Source organism: Lissotriton helveticus, chromosome 10, assembly GCF_964261635.1.
Source record: "Lissotriton helveticus chromosome 10, aLisHel1.1, whole genome shotgun sequence".
Classification (NCBI taxonomy): domain Eukaryota; kingdom Metazoa; phylum Chordata; class Amphibia; order Caudata; family Salamandridae; genus Lissotriton; species Lissotriton helveticus.
Genome location: NC_136071.1, coordinates 832,440,653 through 832,468,473, shown reverse-complemented (window position 1 = coordinate 832,468,473; position 27,821 = coordinate 832,440,653). Strand labels below are relative to the sequence as shown.

The 27,821-nt window shown below is 46.3% G+C and overlaps 1 protein-coding gene across 8 annotated transcripts in view; it reads right to left on the bottom strand.

The window, feature by feature from the left end:
• The window catches only part of C10H10orf67 (chromosome 10 C10orf67 homolog), a 2,166,521-nt gene that overhangs the window by 1,654,348 nt on the left and 484,352 nt on the right, over window positions 1-27,821 (bottom strand). The window lies entirely within an intron of this gene.

Here is a 27,821-nt window from a genome sequence, read left to right as displayed (position 1 = left end):
GAGGCCAATATAATAGTCATCCCCAAAGATGGCAAATACCCACAACACCCACAAAACTACCGCCCCATCACTCTAATTAATGTTGATTGTAAGATCTATGGTAAGGTCTTGGCGGCAAGGCTAAACGCGCTACTTCCAACCCTAATCCATAATTCTCAGGTGGGCTATCTCAAGAACAGGCAGTCCCAAGACAATACAAGACTTTTATGCCACTTAATAAACCACGCCTCCTCCAAAAGCGCACAAGCAGTTATGATAGCACTCAATGCCGAGAAAGCGTTTGACAGAGTATCTTGGCCCTTCCTTGATCAATGCATGCATAGGTTTGTTCTAGGTGAAAACTATAGAAGAATGGTGATGGCACTATATAACGAACCAAAAGCACGAGTAGTAGTCAATGGGTGCACCTCAGAGACGCTACTCCTAGAAAGAGGCACAAGACAGGGGTGCCCACTATCCCCAGCACTCTTCCTACTCTCCATAGAACCACTGCTGTGCATGATTAGGACCAACCCAGAAATAAAAGGAATCCAAATCGAAGGGAACACAGTCAAGTTAGCTGCTTACGCAGATGACATACTCATCACTACAGAGAACCTAGGCCACTCAATAGCGGCCTTAACGGCCACCATCGAGGAATACGCACAAGTCTCGGGCTACAAACTCAATAGGGACAAATCAGAATGCAAACCTCTAAACGTGCACACCACTAAGGCAGTACTAGGGAACTCAGGGTTGGCATGGCAAAAAGGAGCTCTGAAATACCTTAGGCTACACTTTGAGAAAGATGTCAAAACAACACTGGACCACAATGAAAAGACATTCCTAAACAAAGTGAAAGAGAAACTTTGAATGTGGACACCAAAGTTTGTCAGCTGGCGGGGCAGAGTTGAAACAATAAAAATGATGATAGCACCCATGATTAACTATCTACTCAGCATGCTCCCGCTAATAACTACAGAAGACTTCCACCAAAAACTAGATACCCTGATAAACAAATTCCTATGGAAGGACAAGAAACCCAGAATAAGTGTTCAGAAACTAAAGCTGAGCAAAAACCTAGGAGGTCTCAACCTCACTAACTTCAGAACATTCCAGACGGCATGTCTAGCCAAACAAGGGCTACACTGGTTTTCGCCAAGACAAGACTACACACCGGCTTGGCTTACGCTAGAAAGAGCTATCCTAAAAGGTCTTGACCCCCTAGCCCTACTCACAGCCAATAGACACCCCAAAGCTAACAACACCATACTCAAAAACACCAAGAACGCCCTTCTTAAAGTGGACAAAAGAATGGAGAATAGCATAAAAAACACAAGGTGGGAATCCATTTGGTTCAACACAAAAATAAAATACAAGGACAAGATACTAAACATGAACTCCTGGTACGAACGGGGCATCTCCACCCCCAACCAACTAGAAAAACTCACCACTCCACCCACATTTGACACCCTAAAACACCTCCATAACCTACCAGACATATAATTCTACAGTTTTCTAAAAATAAAGGCGGCACTCACCAAGGCAGATCTGAACACAGAAGCCCCATCAATCCTGCAATACTCGGCTAACTTAAATAAAGTTGGCCACCAAAAATCACACATTTACAAACTGCTACGCCTGACTTCAACAAAACTAAACGCCAAGACACTAGAGTACTGGGAAGGCCAACAAAATAGGTGCTTCAGCGACAGGATGAAAATTCACCTGTGGAACTCGGTAAACTCAAACAAAGTCACCCCAATCCTAGCTCAGACGAAATACTGGCTCCTCCCCAAAGCATACTGGACTCCTGCCAGACTAGCGGCCGCAGGGATCCGGGGCAACGACCTATGCTGGAACTGCCACAAACAAAAAGGAGACCTAGCTCACCTTATCTTTCACTGCTCCAAAGTCAAAACATTGTGGAACAAAATAAGAGACTTCATAAACAATATAATGGGATTCCCACTGCAAACAGACTTTGCAGGGGTAGTCGCTGCCTTCATGACTCATGAAACTCAATCTTAGAGTGGAGAAGTGTGGCTCAATGGTTAGAGGTGCAGACCCTGATGCAGAGGTCTAGCCCAGGACCAGAGTTCAATTCCCTGCCTCGGCGGGTCTTGGGCTCAAAATTCCACAGACCTGATAATTCTCGCCTCGGTGCCTATTCCAATCATGGAGTCCCACTCTGCAACTCTAGGCAATAGCTTGCTTAATCTTCACAACGGCCCCCACAACGCTAAGGATGCCTGGCCTCCACCTTGGGGGTGCCCAGGAGAGGACACCTCACAGGGAAAGCCAGGATGGGTTCCACAGCGGTATTCGTACAAGCGCCTTGAGACCCTTGCGGGTGAGTAGTGCGCTATACAAGTATCAATTTACATTTACAATGACAGCGAGCTAATAGACATCCTACTCACAGCAGCAGTCAAAACAATCCTGGCAAATTGGAAAGACACAGGGAAAGCATCCTTTAAAAGCTGGTTTAATTGGATCACCGTCCTTGGAGGAGCAGACAACATAACATCAAAACATACACCCAACTCTACCACGAAGGGAGAAATGTGGCACACCCTGGACAACTATCTGGGCTCACACAAACCACCATAGGCAAATTACAGAGACCGGGCCTCCCACGCACTCCCCTCACATACATAAGGTAAACTCCAGTAGGATGGCACTCAGCAAGAAGCGTCAACCACCCTGTCCGCTACTCTGTCTCTCTTCTCCAACTTTTCTCTTCCTCCCTATGAGGGCAATACAAAACACGGCCAAGCTGTAGTACGCCTAACCTATGACAATGTCTATCAGCTGATTGCGTGAACAAGCTGGACAGCATGACGCCTATTGTAACCCCACCGGCGTACACTTATAACAATATTGCCTTCACCATATCTGTACTGTACAAAATTCTTCTAATAAAATCTTTTGAAATAAAAAAAAAAGAATTACTTTTCAGGATCAGTACTGGGCACAAAGAAGCAGCACTGAGGTCACTCCTGATAACAGGTGAGTAAATCGGAATTTGTAATTCTGCTGATTTAATAGGATTTTTTTAAAGTTCAAAACTCCACACTTAGAAGAATTTCCAAGTGAAACCAGTCAATTTTCGCCTATTGAAGGAAATTCAAGTTACTGGTAAGTATGTTTAGAATTACGTTTCAGGGTCAGTGCTGGCTTAAAAGATGCAGCACTATGTTCTCTCCTGATAACAGGTGAGTAAATCTGAATTCGTAGTTCAGCTGATTTTACAAGAATATTTGTACGTTTCAAAAATCAACACAGAAACTTTTCTGCTGGAAACCACACAATGGATTCCTATGGAAGGAAATACAAGTTACTGTAAGTACGCTTAGAATTACTTTTCAGGGTCAGTGCCTGGCTAAAAGATGTCACACACACTGCGTTCTCTCCTGATAACAGGTGAGTAAATCGGAATTCGTAGTTCGGCTGACTTTACAGGACTATTTGTACAATGGTAAAGTAAGGGGGCGGGGCCTGAGGGGACATGTGTGCAAACTCGCCCTGTGGCACGTTTTAAGTTGCAGGATTGAGTGCCCTTGAATCCTGAGGTCCCCTGGGGGCCAACAAGCCCACCAGATACCTCTGGTATGAGCCAGAGGGCTGCGTTGCAGAGAGATTCTCTGAGGCCACACTCCTTTTTACAGCACTCTGCAATGCAGCTATATGCTAGTGTGTGAAAGTTTTCATAAATGGATACGTACTGCATAATTGTCTAAAGAATGCATTTGTCATATATGATGAATGCATAACTGCAGAACTATAAGGAAGTTTTATACCATGACACTGTAAGTTCTTTAGCTACAACGTGCTCAGCTACTTCCGAAGGACACAGATGCAACATATGAACATAAATATGTTGGAAGTCTGTCCTTCCCTCTCCACTGCTGCTTAAACTGCACGCATGTGGTGGGTGATACAGGCACCCTTGCACCATGGTGTTAGAATATATGTCTCGTGTGGAGTTTCTTTTTGTGCAGGAAGACACATCTTCCTGCACAAAAACAATCAGTAAAGGCATTTTTCTCCTACAATGTATACTGCTCAGTGTAATGTATATTTGAATGAAAAAAATGAGGACAAATGAAAATTCATAAGACCTTGCTTTTCGAATGACCAAAGCTGCACAAATCCCTCCCACAAACTCCCCAAGCACCTGGAAACCTTCACAGGTGAGTAGTGCGCTCTATACATCCCTGATTGATTGATTCATACACCACCACAGTGTGTGTTTGAGTGTTATCAACAGGCCCTGCCATTTGTTTGGCTGTCTGTAACTCTTAAGGGTAGTGAAATGAACAGTGGTACCTTCTTTAATATACATTGAATCTCTGAGATTGCTTTGGTTTGGCTTCACCTCTGAGAGCTACTTTCAAGGCGCTGGTGAACTACCAGTAGCTCCCAAGCTACTAGTTGGAGACCCCTGGTATGGATAGTGAGTGGAGAATTGTAGTCCTGAAGCACAAATGTGAAGGTCATTACACCACTACATGTATAATGCATAGCACTTTAAAGCACTCCATTGCCTAAAGCCTGCCTCACTACATGAGTACATGCTTACTGAGTGAATGATTACATTGATAGAAGTAAAGACACTGAGTGAATTCTTAATTGGTTCACTTTTACTTTACTGAATGAATTATTACATGGTACAAAAAGAGTCATTTTCAAATTGCAACAGCAGTCACACTATGTTAGCGGGAGTATATAGATACTAACTGGGGAATTCTAGGTCTGAAGCACAAAGGGGAAAGTGGTTACACAACTACATGCATAATGCATAGGAGTTTGAAGCACTGCATACCCTAAAGCCTGGCTTACTGCAAGAGTATATATACCTATGTAACTGCAAACACATCCAGCAGCCAAATCAATCTCTCTCCATTTTCCAATTGGATACTGATTCATAGTGTTATTCTATAGTATAAGGCTTTATTCGATAAAAAAAACATATCTTAAAAGCATCACATTAAAAAATACATTTGTACCTTAGGACAAAAGAATTTGATACACTAATTGCATCAAAACTAAAATCGGGAATACAAAGAAAAAAGGAACACACAACTAACAGTATCCCTTGTAGTGTATAAAGAAAGATTAAAAATATTAGATAAATAAATGTATTAAAACTCATAGTAATGGAATTAAATAAATTAATACTAGGATATGAATTAGAATACTCAAAGTTTAATAGAGAGTATCTCTTACACGGGATGTAGGAAAAATAGGGGTTTAGGGTAATGAAGAATATTAAAAATAGTTTTACAAAAAAAAGGAAGTTATTAGAATATTAAGTCGGAAAAAAAGGGGAATGAATGTTAATACTCGTATTATAAAAAAATAACGTATAGAAATGCTTTAATAAGAAAAACGAGTTTAAATAAAGCATTTTAGGAATTAAACGAAAGTTAAAAAGTATGGAAAAAGGCACGTTTACATAAACGTGATGCACTAAAACAGTCCAAATGAGAACACCTGTCAACTGAAAAACGTGACTTAAAAGTGGGAGGAGCAATAAATTGATCCCATAGACTGTTAAGTAAACAAAAAGTATATAAACCACACCAGTGGGATAATTAGTTTTGTTTCAGAGAATCAATACGGGCGAAGAAACCACGAGCAAGGTATATGATTCTGGACTGCAGAAGCATCTAGACAATATCTTTAATTTCCTCAGAGGGAACACATTGTTAATGTATATTTAAAAATACATGAAACATTATGTGCCCTCAAGAGGATTTGGATGAATTTCGACGGAGGAAGGAAAGAATATCAAAGAGAGGTAAATTATCTTAATGGGTATATGTTTTATATATTTAAGAAAGAAAGCAAAAATATTTACATGATTATAGAATGTGGTATGATTACATTTAAATAGCATATAATATATATTCATTTAAGGAATTACTACATGCAAAGTAATGATTAGGAGCGATGTCATAATCTTCAATTTATCTTCCATTTCCCACAGAGGGATCATATTGTTAATGTATTTTTTAATTTATATAGAACTTTATGATCCTTCAACTGGAGTTGGATGACTTACAACCGAGTATTTTTTTTTTTTTAGTATGCAAGTATTTCTTAATGATTGAAAAATTTAGTATAAATATGCTTTCGAGAAAATAATTTGCCATAAAGGAGAATACTCTTTATCTTCTAGAGTGAAAATGGGTTAAAAGTATTTATATTGAGTAGTGCTTTCACCAATTTTCACTCATGAAGAACAGGAGGATTATCTTCGCAAGCACTTTTTTTCAACAAAATAATCTAATTGTGTCTTCAAATGTTAATGTGAATATTAATTCTTTCAATTTTTAAAAATGATTGTAAAATGTAATAATGACATGAAAAGTACATAAAAAAAGAAAGATGAAGTAGTGAGGGAGTGTTTGTCGTAGCACTTCTATTCTACTTTATCTGAAAGTGAAAAAAGCCCTAACATTTAAAAAAAGATACTGGGGCAACACTTATATAATGTAAACTTAAGAAATGAGTGCTTATGATAAAATAAAATAAATGTGGTCCAACGCGTGATACCAATGAATAAGAATAAAAAAATGCATTTCACCCATGTGATAAATATAAAAGACTCAATAAAAATATTTTGAAAACTTGTGCATTTTTCTTTCAAGGATTCTTTGAAGAATTATACATGTAATGAAAGGACAAATTACTCCACGCTATAGGAAAAAAGTCAGCCCACCAGCATGGGGCCCGAATCGATCATGTGCCCTGTTGTTTCCCTGTCTCCTTGCAATTAGGGTACAGGGGAGGCCCCGCCCGCCTCCCCGGACCTCTCAGGGATGGTGTCTGGAGGCCTAGGGTAGGGAGACGCTTCCCCTAGTCCCAATTGCAAGGAGACCCATTCAGAGATACTAGTTTTTTTAAACGCATAGTAAAATAAAGTGCGTCACAAAAATGGGCTACGTACATGGTGATTGTATCGTAACGTCACATAGAAAAAACAAGCCAATCAATATTAGGATCAGGAAGGTAGACTTAACCACACAACAGCCAATCAAATGTTTTTCAAAATCTGCGCAAGGAAAGGGATTGGTCGCTAATCTTCTTACAATGCTTCACAACCAATCAAAAAGAGGTGTTGAAAGTTTCTCTTTTTAACATATGAGCAAATCAGATAACCTTGCAGTACACACAGTGGGAGGCAGTCTTTCCGGGTCTTTCGCAAGTCCCCAAAAGACTTTTTCCAGAATAAATATGCACTTTACTGCCAGACCCCATTTAATGATTATCCAGGCTCTCAAGCCTAAACACATCACAAATCATCTCTCGTCACGTTCTCTTCTTTTTGAGTGTATTGTGTGAGGCAGACTGCGTGACCCTATGCCTAGTGCTCTCGAAGGACCTGGAGAACGCCACTCCCCAGGGCCAGCTCCTACAATGTCCCGTGGTGCCTACCCCAGGGACACTTCTGTGTGCTATGGGAGGGCGTGAGTCTTGCGCCTTCTGCCCTCCCATAGCAAACTTAGGGGCCTATTAGGATAGCGGACGGACCTGCGTCCGTCCGCCACCCCAGAGGTGGAGGGACCGTCCGTGCGAATTAGGATGTGACCGCCACCCTATCCGTCACATCCTGTATTTTTAAAATTGCGGCGGGTGCTGCTTGAAGCAGCACCCGCCGCAATGTTAAAAATGCATGTATAGCATCAACATGCACAAAGCGGCAGGCACCGCGTGGTGCCTGCCGCTTTGTTCATGTAAAAGCAGGGGGGTACCATAGGTACCCCCCATATCCCCCCCTAGCCCCTGACACCCTGGGGGCCCGCAACGGGGGCGGAAAAGCTGCGGACGGTCTTCCCGACCCCCCTGCCATCCTAATCCGGCAGGGGGTCTTTTGCATCATCTTCCGCCGGCCCAGAGGATGCGGATTCACCGCAATCATAATCGAACCCTTAGTTTGCATTTTGAAAGACACAACAGTGAAATCTGTTCTCACTTTCAAAATCCAAACCAGATTGCTTTTCCACATGCAAGATAGCATCTCCCCATGCAGAAAAGCAATGCCGGCTCCCGAAGAACGCGGGAAGCAAGCGGGATGTTGGGACATTGTGGCTCCCCCCACGGTCCCTAACATTTTGTATAAGACTCGGGGGATAGAGTCGCCGGGAATATTAGAAATTACTGATAGGGACTACTTTTTTACAGTAAAATTAAAAGTCGCGCACCCATCTCAGTGTGACCCCCTGGTGTGCACGCGCTGGATGCACGACTCATAATCTGTAGGGTGCGCGACTCCAGCGCCTTTGGTGCACAACTTCTATGCGTTTGAGAGCCGGCATTGCCTTTCCACATGGAGACCTACTAACATGTAGCTCGCCATGTGGAAAAGCAATTTCATTTACATTTTGAAAGAGAGAAAAGATTTCCTTGCTATGGGAGGGCAGGATAGACACCCCAGGACACTGCAGAAGCCGGCCCTCCCACAATACACAATGTCCCGGGGAGTGGTGCTCCCCGGGGGGTTTAAAGACCTTACAGCCCCCCACAACCATTTTTATTATAGCCCCGGGGGTAACAGGGCCCTCGAGTGCTTCAGGAAGGGGGCACGCAGTCCCCCTCCCACAATACATAAAGCCACAGCGAGGGGTGGTCCCCGGGGGTTTGGAGACCTTACAGCCCCTCCAACCATTTTTTTTGTAGCCCCGGGTGTATCGGGGCCCTCGAGTGCTCCAGGTTAGATGGCCACGCAGTCCCCCTCCCACAATACATAAAGCCCTGTGGGGGTGAGGGTCCCCGCGGCTTTGGGGACCTTGGACCCCTCCCCCCACCATTTTTTCTTTTTACCCCGAGGAGTGACGAACCCAGGGGCTGCAGAGCCCCTCTGGGCCCCCCATAAAATGTAATAATTTTTCTCCTGGTATTTAGCCCCCCTGAGGTCTAATTATAAGGGCCCCCGATAAAATGTAATAATTTTGCCCCGGTATTTAAATGTGGGCCCCTGGGGGTCCTTTTGGGACCCCCTAAGCAGGTCTAGAGGGTAACATTATTTCTACCCTGCCCCCTTTCTCTGTTTTGCACACATTCCACTGACTTCCTCAGCCTCGCTTCTACTGAGGCACAAAATGGCTGCCAACAGTTCCTGGTTTTGAATGTTTACAATCGCTTGACAGCCAATTAGCATTGAGTGCGTGATCGGGACTGTGCGCTTATGCTACAATGCCAATTCTCTCACAATCCGCCGATCCACCGCGCCCATAGATATATATGTACTTTTAGTGTAATTTTCTCATAAACTACTGAACAGATTTAAACCAAATAAGCAAAACGCATGAGCCTGAACCAAGGACTACCTCTTTGCCAAATTTGGTGTAATTCCGTTCAGCAGTTCGGGCTGTAGCCGTGGCTAAAGGTCCCATGGGAAATTGCATGGGAAAACACGTTTTGGAACCCCCCTTTTTTCTTGGCCCCTGCTTGACGAATCACCGCCAACCTTTCAGGAAAGGAGCGGAACAGAGCTGGCCTAAAGTTTGGAAAATTTCGAGAAGATTCATCAATAGGTGCCAAAGTTATTGGCAATAGAATGTTGCGGATTTCCTATGCATAATAGGCCCTAACTATAACGACCGCCAGTAGATAATAAATATAAATATATATATATACATATATATATATATATATATATATATACACACATACATATTCAATGAAAAACCATGGATTACAGGGACGATATAGTTAGGCTTAGATCTTAATCGTACAGAACCAGTGAAATTCATCAGTTATCGTTACCTGAGCTATTACGCCCAAGCAAAACACTGCATATGGCCCCACATATTACATCACTCAGGATATCGTTAGTGGAATCACTGGTAACATCTCAAATGACATCACTGATAAAATCATTCAGTAAGTGTAAGTGTTTAGTAAATGTTTCTGAGACTTAGATATTTGCTAAGCTATAGTATATGTTCAATTACTATTCTTTCTGTACTATGTGTTATACTGTTTCTACCATATGTCATCTGAATGGCTTTGTGACTATATCAGTATGTGAGTGGCTATAAGGCTGTGTGAGTGAGTGTGTCAGTGGCAGTATGGGTGAGTGAGTGGCTGTGTGAGTGGTTGTATGGGTGAGTGACTTGCTGTGTATGTGGCTGTATGGGTGAGTGAGTGGCTGTTTGAGTAGGTGTTTAGTTAACTGAGTTAGTGTGTGAGTGGCTGTACTGGAAAGTGAGTGTGTGAGTGGCTGTATGGATGTGTGAATGGTTATGTAAAAGGTTGTGTGGGTGTGTGAGTGGGTGCATGAATGGTTGTATGGGTGAGTGAGTGAGTGGCTCTGTTGAGAGGCTGTATGGGTGAATGAGTAGGGGTGTGGGTGGGTGTATGGGTAAATAAGTGGGTGCTTGATTAGCTGTATGACTGAGTGGCTGTGTGAGCGACTGAACCAGTGAGTGAGTGGCTATATGAGTAGGTGTATGCGAAGTAAGTGGCAGTGTGAGTGACTGTATGGGTGAGCGAATGGGTCTGTGAGTGGCACTATGGATGAGTGAGTAGATGTGTGAGTGGTTGCATGGATCTGTGAGTGGGTATGTGGATTATATCATCAGTGATGTCATTTGAGATGTCATCAGTGATGTCAGTGATCATGTCACAAGTGATGTATTATGTGAAGTCAGAAGCAGTGCATTGTGGGGACATAAGTTATAGTTAGCTCAGGTAACTATAGCTGCTGAATTTCACTGGTTTTGTACGAGTGAAACCTGTTCCTAATTATAATGTCCTTGCAACCTTGAGTTTTTTCAGTACATTTCTAAGGTTTTTTTAATTACTATTTCCTAGCTATAAGATCCCTGTAATCTTTGAATTTTCTCAATGAATTGCTAAGGTTTTTTTAAATTCTATTTCCTAATTATAACGTCCTTGTCAACTTCGGCTTTATCAGTGAATTCTGTTTTTTAAATGTTATTTATTTTTATGCAGAGTTTTATATAGCGCGAACTAGACCCGAACCGAATCAGGTATCAGAGCGCTTTACATAGCACCAGTTACGTTACATGAGGACGGACACACATTCATTTTAGGCACGGGGAGATTAAGTGATTTGCCTAGAATCACAGGAGGTTTTGGCGTTGTTACCGAGACTCGAACCCAGATCCCCAGGTCCGAGGTCGAGCGCCCTAGCCGTTAGGCCAACTCCTCTCCCCATATTTCCTAACTAGACCACCCCTGTAACCTTTGTTTTTTTGTGAATTTCTAAAGTTTTTTAAAATTTGTATTTCCTACCTATGACCTTTGAGAGTGAGTGTGTGAGTGGCTGTAGAGGTTGGTGAGTGTGTGTGTGGGTGGCTGTATGGGTCTAGGAGTGGGTGTGTGAGTGGTTTTATGGGTGTATGAGTGGTTTGGTAGGTATGTGACTGGGTCTGTGAGTGGCTGTATGGGTTTGTGAGAGGATGTGTGAGTGGTTGCATGGGTCTGTGAGTAGGTACAAGCAGCTGTATTGGTTTGTGACTGGGTATATAAGTGGATATGGGTATATGAGTGGGTGCACGTGTAGCTGTGTGGGTGTTTGACCGGTTTTGTGCATGGCTGTATGGGTCTGTGAGTGGTTCTGTGACTGTCTGTTTGTGTCTGTGAATGGGTGTATGAGTGGCTGTGAGGATTGGTAGGTGGGTATGGGAGTGGCTGTATGGCTCAGTAAGTGGGTGTATGAGTGGCTCTATGGGTGTGTGAATAGGTGTGTGAGTAGTTTTGTGGGAGTGGCTGTATGGATCTGTGAGTGGATGTCTGGGTGATTATATGGGTGTGTCAGTGGGTGTGTGAGTAACTGTATGGGTCTGTGAGTAGGTGAGTTAATAGTGTTCTCAGTGTGTGAGTGGCTATATGGGTCTGTGAGTGGATGTGTGAGTAGTTATATGGGTGTGGCTGTGTGGGTGTGTTAGTGGTTTTATGGGTCTGTGAGTATATGCGAGAATGGCTGAATGAGTGTGTGAGTGGGTGTCTGAGTGTCTGTGTGGATGTGTCAGTAGCTTTGTGAGTGACTGGCCCAGAACAGAACCTCACCTGCCTCTTCATCCAACAACAGTCCACAGTTATGCACAAAATGTCTACCCAACTGGAGTACTTTCTACTGCGTAATTAGTAAGTGCTATCATGTCGGGTAATAACTAGTGCCTATTCTACACTGCAGCTGAGTAATGTACCATGAGGAAATGTTTCCAGTGACCTTGTGTGCATGTAATTTCAGCAATCTGCTTGGCATATCATTTCAGCAATGTGATTGTTCCTCGAGCATCTTGATCCATAAATCTGTGATAACATGAATCCTCAACTAGAGAACATGGGGGAATCATCACCAAACAAGGACACTTCCTCCGAACTATATGAACTAAGTGCTTCTTTTTTGGTGGAGATGTCCTTACAATCCCTCTGCATCAAGCATGCTTCACCAGAATCAGAGGCCTTTTGATAAGCTGTCCATCAAAGTGGGAAAAGGCGGAAGACTTCTGCATACTACTAAGGAAAACAGGGGGGAGCAAAACGTCCAGACTTTCCAGATGATTTAAGGCTGTTGCCTGCTCAGGGTAATTAAAAGGAACAACCATGGACTCTGCTCTCAAGGCATGAAAGAAACCACTTGTCACAGTCACTCCATATCAGAATACGCTTCAATAGATCAATGATGCGTTCACGTCCATTAAGGATTTCAAATTGATTTTCAACATGAAATATGAGAGGAAACACACTTGCTCTGCTTTGGCCAAGCCGAAGAAGTTAGGATCATCAGTGATTTACAGAAATGGAGCCTCAACTGGGGCACCTGCTGTGTTTATATCTGTAAGTGCTTCCCATTGACGTTTTATTTCCATGAAATATGAGCATCAGGGCCATAATGGAGCCTAATTATTTCCAAGAAGAGTGCACAGATTTGCCAAAAATGTCTAACCAACTAGAGAACTTACTATTGGTAAATTAGTAAGTGCTACCTTGTTAGGTAAAATGTATAGTGCATAATCTACACTACAGCTGCGTAAAGGACAACAGGGTGATGTCTTCAGTGACCTTGTGTGCATGTATTTTCGACAATCTGATTGTTCCTGCAGCATCTTCCTCCACAAATCTATGATATCATGCAACGTCATCAAGCGAAGACGACGAGACTAAAAAGAAGTGAATCTCCAACAAACAAGGGTACTTCCTCCCAACTATATGAAGTAAGTGCTGGTTTGTTTGGTGGAGATGTCCTCGTATTCCTCTACATTAGGAAGACGTCACCAAAAGTGTCAGGAAACACGCTTGGTTGCCTTTTAGTAAACTGTCAATCAATGTGGGAAAAGGCAAGAAGACCTTTACATACTACTATGAGAAACAGGGCGGGGCCAAACAAATGGAGCTGGCAGATAATTTTTACATTATGCTTTTGATATGATAATACAATACAAGGACTTGAGGGCTGTGCGGCCCCGTGGACCCTATCCCCTGGGGCACAGCCAAACCTTAATGGGGGAGGACGGCCACTCCTGTGCAGATTTTGGCACCAGGGACCCCATTCCCCAGGGCCCAGCCTTTTTTTACATCCTGGGTGCCCAGGAGCCCATCCAGTTCATCCAGTGTAGAACGTTGGGTACATCAGGGGGAGCCTCAATGCCTCTGCTGTCCTTGCTAGCTCCCCACCTTGATCTGGAGCAGGGATTGCTCCCCAAAAATGATACTCCCTGCATGTGAAAGCAATTTGTTCATCTATTTTCCTGCCCAAAAATAGATGACAAGTCCGCTCCCAGTAAGCGGGAGCAGTTTTCCTGCTTCCACCCACTTGGAGCGGACTTTCAGCTTGCTCTCACTTGGTGTGAGTAGTCATAGCTCCCGCCAAGCAAAAGCAGACTGCTAACTCTGGGGGTGGCAGTCCCCAGGGCCATTAGTGGCTCCATGAGGGGGGCTGCGTTGCCCAGCTTCTTTCTGTTTGAATGGGACACTTATAATGTAGCCATACCTCAGGAAGGTGGTGGTCCCCAGGGCTGAGGATGACTTGGGAGGAGGGCCGTGCAGCTCCCCCCATTTTCTGTAATTGCGTGCCCCGGGTAGGTGGCAGCCCCCGGGGCAATTTTAAATACAGTGTCCACACACCTCCCCTCTTATGTCTCTCTCAAGCTCAGCGGAGGTGGTGATTCCCAGTGCCTATTAGGGCTCCACACTGTTTGGAAAGTTGATTCTACTTGCGAATAAAAGAAGTCATCCTATGAAATTCAACTGTCTCGGGGGTGTGGAATTCCTATGGTCTGACGCACAGGACATATTGTTTGGGATCCAGGACAACAGGTTTGTATGTTTATTTTGTCTTTGGGACAAGTAGGCCCAACCCCCTGCAGCACAAATCATTTGGCTGCCAGTTTACAGTAACATATTATGAATCAGGGGAGGGCATTGTCTGCTATTAAAGTATTTTTTTTTATCCATCTGTTAATGCTATTCGAACTTGCATTTATGGATCATTAATACAAAGCCATTATTATTAGGGTGAGAGCTCTAATGAAATGTTGTAAGCTCAGACTGTACTACTGACAGTGGCTTCAGTATAACAATTTGCACACGTTTGCGGAGTTTAACAATATGAGGCTATATATAATGCTCCCAGAATGCTCTCTGATTAGATGCAAATGTTTGCAGGAGTTTGAAAGCAAGATTGACGATTCTTTGCTTTCAAATTAAAATGTTCACAAACAAATGCAACTAAGAAAAAAAACATTTTGCAAACATTTTAGTTACCATTTCTTGAAGCATATTTTAGTAAAATGTGTTGATTAATGCTAGTATTTCCAATAAATATTCATAATGGAAGTAAGTGTAACCAGTTTCAACAAGATTATGGAAAACATGAAAGTAAAGAAGCATTGGCAAAGCCAATAGGTCTGTTTGGTGGTCAGCCTTATGGTTTTTTCAATGCGGATCTTGTTTTGACATAGATTTTGTAACACGTTATTGTTGTGTGAGCTGCCAGGTTCTCGCTATTATAACAAACATTGGCAAAAATCAAAATTATTTTTTGGTCACAAAAAAGCACACATGGCAGCAGTTCCTGGAACTAAACAAATCTGCGTGCTGATATGCTCTCTGTGAAAGAGCAGGATACTTTCACAGTGAAGCCAGCTGATAGATAGAGAAAGAGATACACTTTTAATTAAAGCAGAATATCTTGGTTAACACCAGACATAAATGGATGCCCAATTCTTAAAGAAAGTTACAAAGGTGCATCCATGGGATATGCCCTTGCATTAGTGCAGAGTTACAGCTTTCATTATTCACTAGAATTACAGAAGTAGGCCAGGAAATCATATTCCTAGAAAATATTTGCAAACTCCTTTTTAGCACATGCAAATATGTATGTGTAGATTTGCTCAAGCGAAAATCTATTGAGCGTTTACAAGTTCACTTTCCCTCCAACCACTTGTTTCCAACCCTGGAAGAGGTTTTACTTCTGCCCTTGACAAGGAGTACATTTCCAGCCTTTCTCAGTATGGGAAAAGATTAGAGAAGAGCTGGTGAAAACCCCTAAAACATGCAAGTAAGTAGGTTTGCACACACTCAAAAGGGTATTCCAACCCTGGAACTATTGCTTACCACTACCTCCAGTCCTAGTATGCAGATCTGTGGAAAGGTGGCAAAATAAGGGCATTGCTAATATTCAAACCTTGAGCCCTGGCATAATCAGAAAGGCTATTATCAGAACTTCTGTATAATGAGATTGTCCCCATAATTTGTTGCCGCACTACATGGAACCAAAGGGACTAACAGATTTTGTTACAAGACAGGTAGGTTTAAGAAGCAACCTGTCCCATGGACAAGTAGATATTTGATTAAATTCCATGCACCTGTGCCTGATATTTCTTCTTCTTCTCTGTATTTTTTTCTGTTTGTATTATACCTACCAACACTGGTGGAGTACCAGTGTACTGAGAGATATTACGTAGGGCTTTATTTCTGATACCCACAACTATCTATCTATCTATCTATCTATCCATCTATCCATCTATCCATCTATCCATCTATCCATCTATCCATCTATCCATCCATCCATCCATCCATCCATCCATCCATCCATCCATCCATCCATCCATCCATCCATCCATCCATCCATCCATCTATCTATCGATCTATATTCAGTGAAAAAGCCAAATGTTACAGGGAAGTTATAGTTAGGTTCAGATTTCACTTATACAAAACCAGTGAAATTCAGCAGTTTTAGTTACCTGAGCCAACTATAACTCATGCCCACGCAATGCACTGCTTATGACCTCACATAATACATCACTCATGACATGGACAGTGACATCACTGATGACATCACTGATGACTTCTCAAATCACATCACTGATGACATCATCCACAGAACCACTCACACACCCACACAATCCCACATACACACACTTACACACCCATACAACCACTCACACACCCACTCAATCTATCCATAGAGTCACTCGCACACCCACTCACTCACCATACAGCCACTCACTCACCCATAGTCACTCACACAGTCACTAACTCACCCTTTCAGCTACTCACAAATTCACTTATTCACCCATTCAACCACTCACACACCCAGTCAATCACCCATACAGCCTCTCAACAGAGCTACTCACTCACCCACACATCCACTTCAAGGAAAGCACACCCAGGAAAGCACTCACATGTGTACTAACTCACCCATACAGCCACTGACAAAGACACTCACTCTCCAATACAGCCACTCACACATTCAGTTGACCCAGGGTTCTCCAAAGTCAGCCCCGGAGGGCCGGATACATGCCAGATTTTTAAGATAATTACATTTATCCAAATGGGCATATGCTAAAAGTCTGGCATGGATTCTGCCCTGCAGGCTTGACTTTGGAGAACCCTGGGTTAACCGAACACCCACTCAAATACCCATACAGCCACATACACACGCAGTACCTCCCCCATACAGTCACTGACACAGCCACTGACATATTCACTCACAGACCCATACAGCCACTCACTCACCCATACAACACCTCATATACCCACTCACTCACCAAAACAGAAACTCATACACCTACTCATTCATCCATACAGCCTCTCACACAGGTACTCACTCACCCATACAACAACTCATATTCCCAATTACTCACCAATACAACTATTCACACAGCCACACCCATATAGTTACTCACACACCCACCTATTAACCCATGCAACCACACACACACACTCACACACCTATACTGTCACTCAGACATCCACTTACACATACATTTACACAAAGTAACACAGCCACTCCCATAATATGTTAGAAATAGTATCATCAATTAGTAGTACGCAGAAGTATAGTAATTTAACTTTTGTATTACCTTAGTATATATGGTTAACACTCAAACGTTTAGAAAACACTCACAATCATTAGATGATGTCATTTGAGACGTCGTGAGTGATGTCATGAGAGATGCCACTGACCATGTCATGAGTAATGTAATATGTGAATGCCACACGCTAGAGGTACGATCTATGTACCGCGCTGCGTTTTGTTAGAAATACTTGTGCTAGCATCATAATTCACAGGGGGTACGACTTGGTGCCTGTACTGTGTTGTGTTTATTTTTTTTTTTTAAATACTTGCACTGAACCTCTTTTAATCATCTGTGCTTGCATTGTAATTCACAGGGGGTACGACTAGGTGCCTGCATTGTGTTGTGTTTATTTTTAAAACGTGCACTGACCTTTTTTAATACTCCCCGTTCCACCCCGAGCTTTGCTCGTTTGATGTGGAGGGAGTTTCTTACTATCTCTTGCACGGACTGTTTTTCATACTTCTGGCGGAAGCGGGAAGCGGTCTAGTTGTCATCACGCTCCTTCCCTGTTGGGCGACGCGCAGCGGGCGCGCCGATGGCGCGCCAAAGGCAAGCCCGTCTGCGTCCGTCCGCGCCTGTGCGTCGCCTCTCGCTAGGGCCCCTAGCCATCCCCAGTCCGGCCCTCTCTGTTATGGCAGAAAAGAACTTCTGGCATATAATACTAGCCCTGCTCTCTGTATGGCTCATCCTCCGAACCTCGGGGACGCCCCGTGGGACTGTCCGGTCTGTGTGACCTTTTCTATCCCGACCCCCACCCTTCCTGCCGGCACCCAACGGGCTAATCCCCAGAGTCTGTTGAAACTTCTACAACTTAATGTTAGATCGTTGGCTAAACACCATGCCGAAATACTTGACCTAATTTCCGAAGAGCACCGGATCTGCTCTTTTTGAGTGAAACTTGGTTAAAAGATGACATGGTAGCAATATCTAACCGGGCCTTACCTACTGGATATTCCATGTGCTCCCTAAACAGGAACTCTAGGGGAGGCGGCCTAGCGGTCATTTTCAAATCTCACTACTCCTGCCTATTTAACAAAGTTCATGTGACAGAGTGTGAAGCGGCGTGTTTCAAGGTATCAGTGAGCCCTCAATTCTCGTTAGCAGGCCTCCTAGTATACCGTCCTCCTGGCCCGGCTGCTAAGTTTAAGGAAGGGCTTGCTGCAGGTCTCGCAAATGTTAGTATTTGCGGGGATCTCAATCTTCATCTGGACCATAATCAGGACAAAGCCACTTTTATTGCTGATCTAGCTGCCCTCCAGCTGGAGCAATTAGTCTCTGGACCCACGCATTCGGCAGGACATCTGCTCGACCCTCTATTCACCAATCTTCAGTCAGTAATTATGGAACCAACCTATTCCCATGGGCTGGACTGACCACTTCTTGGTTAAGTGGTTCATCCCGCTCACGGAGTCCTCTTATTCTGGGACTCCAAGATCGGTCTTCAAACGCCCGTGGCACAAATTGAAGCTAGATGATTTTCATCATTTTCTTAGCACCAACCCTATAGATAACTGCCTAGATTATGACCGGTTCTGTGAATGGATTTTGCGAGGCCTAGAAGCTCTAATTCCTGCCAAATGGGTGAAGGGGCGCATTTCTGTCACCAGCCCTTGGTATAATGACTCTTAACCACTCTGAGGAAAGCTTGTAAACAGGCTGAGCGTGATTGGAGGAAAGAATACGCTCCAGAGAAAAAAAGATCTTACCTGTTGAAAGTCAAAAATTATCACAGCGTGTAAAACACGTGCAGCCTATTATGCCAAGGAGATTAGCACTAGTCCTAATCCCACCAAATCCATCTTTAAAATCCTTAAAGATCTTAGAACCAGGAAAGCGCATACCTCAGTTGTCTCATCCACGCGTCAGTGTGATGAACTGGCAACTTTTTTTTGTCAACAAAGTGCGTACCATCTATTCATTCTTTCCCGTTACCAGCACCCTCCCAGCCTATGTGAGGCCAAATGAAGGACCCACGGTCTCTCTGCTATCCATTCCGTCTCTTTCGGAGGACGAATTCACTCGGCTTAGTGGCAAAATTAAGTTGGGCTCTCCCTTGGACCCCCTGCAGCCATCACAATTCAAGGAATCCCTTTCTATTTTTAGAGAACCTCTTTGTAAAATAATTAATAGCTCCTTGTCTTCCGGGATCGTTCCTGCTCCTTGGAAGCAAGCCTGGGTTTCTCCCATTCTAAAGAAACCCAATTTGGACCCCACCAAACCTGAGAGTTTCCGACCAATATCACTCTTGCCTTGGATAGCAAAAATCGCCGAAGCTCATGTTAACAGCGTGCTAACCCGGTTCGTGAATGACCATAACATCCTTGACCCTTCTTAAAACGGGTTCCGGCCGGGACATAGTACAGAAACTGCTCTTCTGGCTACTACCGAACAACTGCGTTCTCGTATGGACAAAGGTCAAAGTGCGGCGCTGATCTTGTTAGATCTTAGCGCCGCCTTTGATACGGTGTCCCATGAGATCCTTATCCGGAGACTTGAGGAGGTAGGCATAGAGGGCTTAGCCTTGGACTGGTTCCGCTCATTTCTGGCCAATAGATCTTTTCGAGTCTCGGCTCCCCCTTTCTCCTCCCAGATCCATTCCATTGAGCAAGGGGTGCCTCAGGGCTCGGCCCTGAGCCCATCACTCTTCAACTTATACATCCAGCCTCTGGCTGTGGTCGCCAAGCTATGGGACCTCACGATGGTCTCCTATGCTGACGATATGCAGCTGGTGATCACCTTGGCGGACGGCTCTTCCCCCGCAGCCTCCAGATTCAAAGACGGCATGACGGCAGTTGCCGACTGGATGGCAGCTAACTGTTTACAGTTAAACGCCAGGAAAACTGAGGTACTTCCGGTGGGAAAGAATGCCAATCTGTGGAATGAGCAGTGGTGGGCGTCAGCCCTAGGGTCTATACCATCTCCTAAAAACGAGGTAGAGAACCTCGGTGTCATGAAGGACTCCTCCCTGTCTTTTCAAGCCCACACTAAGCAGCTAGCTGCCTCGTGTTTTGGCACCCTGCGAGGTCTTAGACACATTTTAAAATACTTCGCCAACTTATTATACAAGCCACCATCCTCTCCCGCCTCGACTATGCGAGCTCCCTCCTGTTGGGGGCAAACAAGGCGGAAAAACAGAGAATGCAGCGTATCCAAAATGCTGCTGCTAGAGTTTTGGTTGGCCTACCGCGCTTCTGCTCTGCGTCTAGTAATATCCGAAAGCTGCATTGGCTTCCTATCGAAAGGCGTATTCACTTCAAAACTCTCTGCCTTTCCTTTAACATTCTGAAGCTCGCGAGCCCCGCCTTGCTGGGCAATCTGATCACCCACTATGCTCCTTCCCGCCCTCTTCGCTCGGCAGAACTCCACCTGGCGGTTATACCCAAGATCAGGCTCGCTATATCGGGCGGGCGCGCTTTCAGGTACCTCGCGCCCAAATTGTGGAATTCCCTTCCCGTTCATATCCGCGCTATTGATTGTCCATCCGCTTTCAGGAAAGTCGTCAAGACCCTTTTGTTCCCTTCATCTCAGTAGTTTCTAACTTCTTAATTTGTTCAGTCTGGTACATTTCTGTTGTGTCCTTTAGTGGTCAGCGCCGGGACGCCCCTTCGCTGGGGCAGCTGTTGTGCTTTACAAAATGGATAACATAACATAACATAACATAACCAGTGCATTGGGTAGCTTAAGTTAGTTACCTCAGGTAACTACATCTGCTGAATTTCACTGATTCAGTATGAGTGAAATCTGAGCCTAACTATAAAGTCTAGAGAACCTTTCTTTTTTCAGTGAATTTCTAAGGGATTTCTTATTTCTATGTATTAACTATAACATCCCTGTAACGTGTATTTTTGAGTGAATTTCCAATTTTTTTTTAACGTTAAGTAAGATGCCCATCACGATGCATGGTGGAGGGAGGGGGCTTCAACGTGGAGCCTGGCATGGTATCGTGCTGCCCCCACCCAAGCTTGTTGGTCCTGCTCCTGCCTCCTTGCCATTCATTGTTCAAGTCCATGCCCATACTCCCTCATTACAGCCCTGTGTGGACATTGTTCTGCCACTGCCATTTCCACCTGCCCTGAACAGTTACCTTGCTGCCCCATCCACCTCCTCCTTACTCTCTATTTTCTGAGTCATGCACCAGCCTTCTCCCTCCTGCCCTGCATTGTCCGTTGTGCTGTCACTGACCTCCAATTAGCTTGATGTCCCTGCCCACCCCTCCTGCCCTCCGTTACCCAATTCTATGCCCCATTAATGCCCTCCTGCTTATCCTCTATGCTTAGCTTCCTTGTCCTACTCTCCTTCCCCCTGCCCTCCAATGTCTGTGTGCATGCCCCTGCTTCCTCCCTTTTCCCACAATGTTCCATGGACCTGCCACTGCCCCTCCTAACTACTCTGAGTGTTCTGTTGCGATGCTACTGCCCCTCCCGGCTGTCTAGGAAGGTCAGATGGCTGCCGCCTGTACCTGCCACTACCACCCTGCCTGTCCCAGTTCCATACCCCTATCCCCTCCCTCCTGTCCTACATGCTCCATTTTGCCTCCACTCCCTTCTGCCCCCTATGCTCTGTTGTGCTGCAACTGCTCCTCCTGCATGGTCTGTTGTCCAGCCCCTACCCCTCCCTTCTTCCCTCCATGGTCCTCTGTGAATGACCCTGCCCCCTCCCTCTTGCCATGGCCTGTGTGCTGCCACCGACCCTCTCGCTTGCCATGCATGGTCTTCTGTACTGCCACAGCCCCTCCCACCTGCCTTTTGTGGTCAGCTTGCTGCCCATGACCCCCTCCCACCTTACCTCCATTGTCTGTGTGTATGCCATTATAATCTCACTGTTGCCCTCCATTGTGTGTTGTGTTTCAAGTGCCCTTTTCACCTTCCCTCCATGGTCAGCTCACTGCTCTGCCCTCTGTCCTCCGTTCTGAATGTGCAGACCCCTATGCCCTCCCTCTTGCCTTGTCTGGTCTGTTGTCATGCCCCGTCCCTTCCTTCCTGCCCTTCACGGTCCTTTACGCTGCAAATGTCCGTCTTGCCTGTATGTCCGGTATGGTCAGCTTGCTACCCTTGCCTCTTTCCCCTCTCTGTTCAATCAATCAATCAATCATGCCATTTGTATAGCGCACTACTCACCCGGGAGGGTCTCAAGGCGCTTGGGGGGAGGGGTATGCTACTGCTCGAACAGCCAGGTCTTGAGTTGTTTCCTGAAGGCGAGATGGTCCTGGGTCAGCCGAAGGTGGATGGGGAGGGAGTTCCAAGTCTTGGCAGCCAGGTAAGAGAAGGATCTTCCTCCGGCGGTGGCTCTTCGGATGCGTGGTACGGCTGCGAGGGCGAGGCTGGTGGACCGTAGCTGGCGGGTGGGCGTGTAGAAAGTCAGGCGGTCGTTGAGGTACTTGGGGCCCAGGTCGTGGAGAGACTTGTGTGCATGGGTGAGGAGCCGGAACGTGATCCTCTTGTCGACGGGGAGCCAGTGCAGGTTCCTCAGGTGGCTGGAGATGTGGCTGCGTCGGGGGACATCCAGGATGAGTCGGGCGGAGGCGTTCTGGATGCGCTGGAGTCTTTTCTGTAGCTTGGCTGTGGTTCCGGCGTAGAGGGCTTTTCCGTAGTCCAGTCGGCTTGTGACGAGTGCCTGGGTGACAGTCTTCCTGGTCTCGGTCGGGATCCAGCGGAAGATCTTGCGAAGCATACGCAGGGTGTTGAAGCACGATGAGGAGACGGCGTTGACTTGTCTGGTCATCGAGAGGGAGGGGTCCAGGATGAAGCCCAGGTTGTGTGCGTGGTCGGTTGGCTTGGGTGCGGTGCCCAGGGCTGGGGGCCACCAGGAGTCATCCCAAGCGGAGGGCGAAGATCCCAGGATGAGGACTTCCGTCTTGTCCGAGTTCAGTTTCAGGCGGCTGTCCTTCATCCACTCGGCGACGTCTTTCATCCCTTCATGTAGGCAGGTTCTGGCGGTGTCGGGGTCTCTGGTGAGGGAGAGGATCAGCTGGGTGTCGTCGGCGTAAGAGATGATGTTGAGGTTGTGCTGGCGTGCGATGGCTGCGAGAGGTTTCATGTAGATGTTGAAGAGGGTGGGGCTGAGTGAAGATCCCTGCGGGACGCCGCAGATGACTTCGGTGGCCTCGGAGCGAAACGGGGGGAGGCGGACTCTTTGTGTTCTTCCGGCGAGGAACGAGATGATCCACTCCAGTGCCTTCTCTTGGATACCGATGTTGCTGAGGCGCTGGACTAGGGTGCGATGGCAGACCGTGTCGAACGCAGCGGAGAGGTCCAGGAGGATGAGGGCCACTGTTTCCCCCTTGTCGAGCAGGGTCCAAATGTCGTCGGTGGCTGCGATGAGGGCGGTCTCGGTGCTGTGGTTGGCTCTGAAGCCGGACTGCGAGGGGTCGAGGGATCTGCTCGTCTCGAGGAAGGCGGTCAGCTGTCTGTTGACGATCTTCTCGATGACTTTAGCAGGAAAAGGGAGGAGCGAGATGGGGCGGAAGTTTTTGAGATCGGTGGGGTCCGCTGTAGGTTTCTTCAGGAGGGCGCTGATCTCGGCGTGCTTCCAGCTCTCCGGGAAGGTGGCGGTGTTGAAGGAGGTGTTGATGATGTTCCGGAGTTGGGGTGCGATGGTGGAGTCGGCCTTGTTGAAGACGTGGTGTGGGCAGGGGTCGGTCGGTGATCCGGAGTGGATGGTGTTCATCGTGCGGGATGTGTCTTCGGTGGTCACCATGGTCCAGGTGCGAAGGGTGGCGGTGGGGGGCATTGGTTCGACAGTTGGGTGCGTGGGTGGGGCGCCGAAGCTGTTGTGGATGTCGGCGATCTTGCGGTGGAAGAACGAGGCGAGGGAGTCGCAGAGGTCTTGTGACGGAGTGATGTCGTTGGTGCCGGTGCTGGGGTTGGAGAACTCCTTGACGATAGTGAAGAGCTCTTTGCTGTCGTGGGCGTTGTTGTCCAGTCGTTCCTTCAGGGATTTCTTCTTGGTGGTGCGGATGAGCTGGTGGTGCTTGCGGGTAGCGTGTTTGAGGGCGGTCATGTTGTCGGTGGTCCGGTCGAGGAGCCAGGCTTTCTCGAGGGTGCGGCAGGTCTTCTTGGAGTCCTTGAGTTCGTCGGTGAACCAGGATGCCTTCTTGCTTCTGGGTCTGCTGGGAGGGTTCTTTAGTGGCGCAAGGTCGTCGGCGCAGGCGGTCAGCCACTGTGTGAAGTTGCGGGCTGCTTCGTTGGGGTCCGTTGTGCTGGCGGGTGGGCTCTGGCTGAGGGAGGTGGTGAGCTGGTCTGCGGTGATCTTGCTCCAATTCCTGTGAGGTACCTGTTGCGGGTGGTGGTGGGTCGTGGATCTTTTGAAGCTGAAGTGGACGCAGCTGTGGTCGGTCCAGTGGAGTCCGGTGGCATGGCTGAAGGTGATGTACTTGCTGGAAGAGAAGACGGGATCAAGCGTGTGGCCGGTGTAGTGGGTGGGGGTGTTGACCAGTTGCTTGAGTCCGAGGTTGGCAAGGTTTTCCAGCAGGGCGGTGGTGTTGCGGTCCTTGTTGTTCTCCAGGTGGAAGTTGAGGTCGTGATGCGGATGGTGTTCCTGTAGACGATGGCGATGCCACCTCCGGTCTGGTTGATGCGGTCCCTCCTGATGATCTTGTACCCGTCCGTGATGGCGATGGCGATGTCGGGTGCAGAGGAGGCGTTCATCCAGGTTTCCGTGAGGAAGGCGACGTCCGGTGATGTAGCGTCGAGGAGGTTCCAGAGTTCCACGGCGTGTCTGTGGACGGAGCGGGTGTTGATCAGGATGCACTTGAGGTGGTTGCTGCTGGTGTTGGTCTTGGCGGGTGCGGGGCAGGTTCGGAGGCAGGTGAACTTGCAGGTGCAGCAGGTGAAGGGTCCGTGGGTGCGTCTCGGGGTGGCTCGGCAGCAGGCGTGGGTCCGGCCGGCATTGAGTGCGTTGAGAGTGGTGGCGTCGTAGGTCAGTCGGGTCGTCTTGCCTCGGCGGGGAGGGCCAGGGGTCCTGGCGCTGGGCGCGGGCCAGGCGCGGACGGGCGCAGACGGGCTTACCTTTGGCGCACCTTCGGCGCTCAATCGGCACTCCCGCTGCGCGCGTCCGCTGCGCGGTCGCTCTGGGGGCGTCATAAGTAAGGAGCCGGGAGGGAGGAGCAGCTGGGTGGCGGGAGCGGGGCAGCGAATGGAATCACAGGGGGGCGGGCCGCAGGGAGGCAGCGGCGGGAAATTCCAAGAAGCAGCGGGCAGCGGGAAATTCCCAGGAGCAGCGGGAAATTCCCAGGAGCAGCGGGCAGCGAGCGAAGGAATCTGCAGGCAGGAGGCGGCAAAGGCAGGCAGGAGCGGCAGCAGTGAGTGGGGCGACCAAGCCCTGTGGAGGGCTGTTGTCTATGTGCATGGCCCTGTCCCCTCCCTATTGATTTCCATGGTGCTGCACTGCCTTCCCACTAGCCCTGTGTGGTGCACCATGCTGCTGCAACCCCTGAATCCTGCCCTGTAAGGTCCGTTTGGTGCCCCTGCCAATTTCCCTCTTGCGCTCTGTTATCCGAGTCCATGTCCCTATCCCATCCGTGATCCAATGTACCATACTTGCCAACATTAACAATTTGGTAAGATGAAGATTGTGAAAAAAACCTGGGGAATTGATTTTCCTCACTGACTTATGCTGAAAAGAGGAGATTTGAGAAAGATCACATAAAGCCCTTCTGGGCTTAAAACCATCTGTAGTCTGCTGCCTAAATTGGGTCTGTTGGCTTGTATGGGTGTACTGCCACTGCCTCTTTCTTCTCCTCTCAATGATCTGTTATATAGGCACAGCCTCTCTTGCTAGTCCTGCACGGTTGGTTAGTTGCCCCTGCCCCCTTTTGCCCTGCCGTTCATGGTCTGTTGTGTTGCCAATGCCTGTCCCGCCTGCCCAGCATGGTCAACTTGTATTCCTCTGCATCCTCCTCCCTGCCCTCAATTATCCAAGCCCATGCCCCTGACCTCTGCCTCCCAACAGAATTCTAATGAACAATTAGATTGCTAACATTCTAAATGTATTTAAAAAGTGTGGCAACACCTGGCGTTATTGTAATGTAATCAAAACTGCAATACCTAAATCATTTCCTTTACATATTATAAAAATGAGACAGTCTGATTCCCATAGGGAGTGTGATTAGTGTTCTAAGAAAATAAAATGAGGAGGTATTTTCTGAGTTCTCAAATAACAGCAAAGCACTTTTAAATGATTTAGGGCCAGATGTAGGTAATTCATATTTACCGACTCTTAAATACCGAATTTTACCGATTCGGTATTTAAGAGTCGGTAAATATGAAGGGGGGAGATGTAGGTATTACAGAATCTGTAAATACCGAATCTTAAAGATTCGGTATTTACCGATTCTGTAAATACCGAATCGGTATTGCCCATTGATTCCTATGGGCCTTGAAGCCCATAGGAATCAATGGGCAATACCGATTTTGTAATTACAGAATCGGTAAATACCGATTTTAGCAAGGGTGCAGGGGGTGTCACTTTGACACCCTCTAGCACCCCAAAGACGGGCATGTGAGCCATGTGGCACACAGACATGCCCTAGGGGGATGTCTGTCTGTCACATGGCTAGGGTGTGCATGCACACATGTGCATGCACACCTGGATTCGGTATTTTACCACACAATTGGATTGTGTGGTAAAATACCGAATCTGTAAGGCCTGTGGCACTCTCAGGAGTGCCACCTACATTTGGATATACCGAATCGGTAAAAAATACCGATTCGGTATTTTACAGAATCAGTAAATGTACCGAATCGATAAATTTACAGATTCTGTAAAAATATGCCCCTACATACCAATTCTTACATACCGGTCGGTAACGGCCGAAAATACCGATTTTCTGCCGTTACCGACCGACCTACATCTGGCCCCTAGTATCTTTATGTTTTTTTATCCAGTTGTCACTTGAATTTAATACACTTAGGGGAGAGGATGTGGCGTTATGGCCAGAGCTGAAGGCGTTGCAACTGGGGAACCGGGTTCGAGTTTCCGAGTCAGCTCGACATCCTGTGATTCTGGGCAAATGAGGAAAGTATGAAAATTTACAAAATGTGGTAAACAATAAATTGATAATGAAATCACTCTGACTGCTTTTTGTGAGGAACAGGTTCTGTTTGGAGGCCAGCTCACCCTTGATACCCTATATCCTCTAGTTCCCCACCGTGGATACTTTCCATGGGTTTTGAGATTTGATATTTGTACCACTTGCCAGTCTCCAGGTTCTAGGAATTTTTGGGGATATTCTTGTTTTGTATTTGCTTTTGTTTTGTATTATTTTTCTAACATACGAAAACTATGTTTTTAACATCGAAAAACTAATAAAAAAGGTTTGATCGATAAAAGTACTTATAGAGCAAGAACCTACCTACAAATCAATAAAGAGCTGTACAGGAGTTTCTACTTCAAACTAAAATGAGACATGCAAGTACACAGAAGAGTTTTTTGGAGTAGGTGTGCAATATAGGAGAAGACTGTAACACAATGGAGAGAAGTTTCTTGAAAAATTAG